This window comes from Cyprinodon variegatus, unplaced genomic scaffold, assembly GCF_000732505.1.
Source record: "Cyprinodon variegatus isolate N-32 unplaced genomic scaffold, C_variegatus-1.0 Scaffold907, whole genome shotgun sequence".
Classification (NCBI taxonomy): domain Eukaryota; kingdom Metazoa; phylum Chordata; class Actinopteri; order Cyprinodontiformes; family Cyprinodontidae; genus Cyprinodon; species Cyprinodon variegatus.
Genome location: NW_015151360.1, coordinates 15,755 through 17,709, shown reverse-complemented (window position 1 = coordinate 17,709; position 1,955 = coordinate 15,755).

The window sequence follows — 1,955 nt, the reverse complement described above, 5'->3', positions numbered from 1 at the left end:
TTAATCTCAGAATTCTGCTTTAATCTCAGAACTCTGACTTTTTCTTAGAATTTTGAATTTAATCTCGAAATTCTAACTTTTTTCTCAGAATTCTGACTTTAATTTTAGAATTCTGACCTTAATCTCAGAACTCTGACTTTTTCTTAGAATTTTGAATTTAATCTCGAAATTCTAACTTTTTTCTCAGAATTCTGACTTTAATCTCAGAATTTTAACTTTTTTCTCAGAATTCTGACTTTAATTTTAGAATTCTGACCTTAATCTCAGAATTCTGACTTTTTCTCAGAATTCTGACTTTAATCTCAGGATTCTGACTTTAATCTCAGAATTCTAACTTTTTCTTCAGATTTCTAACTTTAATCTGAGAATTTTAACTTTTTTTCTCAGAATTCTGCTTTAATCTCAGAACTCTGACTTTTTCTTATTGGCAAAACTACAAAATCACAAATATACAAGAAAAAAATCAGCTCTTATACTCCTTAACAGCTGCTGACGGTTATGCACCTGATGATTGTTTGCCTGCCACAATTAAATAATAAGAAGAAGGAGATGGTGGAAACAAAACCATCAACTGCTCATTTATTTGATGAAATGTCGTCTCAGTATGTGCATTAAAACTTTTGATCGATGGTTCTGTTTTTGTTTTCTTCCTCTTGTAATTTAATCTGTCTAACTGCTGTCGCTAAATGCTCACCCAGGAGAGTCAATGACTGGATGCAGTCAGTTGGGTTTCCTTAGACAGAGAAAATGCTGAACCAATCTGACTGTATGATCTGATTAAATTGTCTTTGAGTTGAAATGTGTTGTGAATTGGTGCTGAATCACATGAGAATAGAAATAAATTGAAATACTTTTAACCTAACAAGGTAAAGCAAATACTGCTAAACAACTTTTCTTACAGTTTAACACAAACTGCATGGAGTCCAGTCAGAAAAACAGGACTACACTGGAAAAACAGGCAGATGATCCATTGATTATTCCTCGCTGACCAGACTTTTCTTTAACTGTTAACAACAAATGTTTCCTATTAACACGTACCTATTGGTTAGCGCTCTATGTGCATTTAGAAGACCAACGTCTTATTCTATTATATTTGTTTAATTCCTTTAAACTTGAATGCTGTTTATATATAATTTAACTTTACCTGCCATGTGAAGCACTTTGTGGCAGCTGTGGTTTTAAAGGCCTTTATAAATAAAGTTGAGTTGCCTTCTAACGCTTCACCACCCCCTAGTTTTGCTCATTAAAGAAGCTACAGGAACTCATGTTTGCAATAAAGTTTAAAATTAGTTCATAGAAATATGATTAACAAGCCAAAGCTCAACTAGAATGAAAAAGCCAATAACTGAGTGCTTCGGTAAACTGGGAATGAAATTCAGAAGAAATGCAGAAGATGGCAGCATTGTCCCATAATATGAACACAATAACAGTTTTAAATATCAGCAACCTTCCATGTTTTTCTTGGGGAATAGAGTAAGCAGCTGATGGAACATTAGAGCTATTAAACAAATGAATGTATATATATATTTTTTGCCTTATAAGAATAATTTCCTCAGTTTCAAATCTGCAAGCATCACCATGAGTGAGGAAAGTCGCTTTGTGTCTGCAGTGAGGAGCGTTTATTTACCAGAGAAAAACTGGCATGCACGGATCAGGATTTAACCTACATGTGCACATAAATGCTAAATGGGCCAGGTTAGTTGTTTTTTTTTTGTTTGTTTTTTAAGAATAAAGTCCTAACATTATTTAAGGCTAGGCTTCAAACTTTCTTCTTTGATAAAGCTTCTAGTTAGAGTGGCTCAGGTTATCCTGAGCTATCTCTATAGTTCTGCTGCTATAGGCTTAGACTGCTGGAGGACATAGGGACCCCGTTTTCATCATTCTGCTTCATTCTATCTCTATTCTCCCACTCTGCAGAATCTGTTAGTTCAATCTCTAACGTTCTGCTCTCTCTG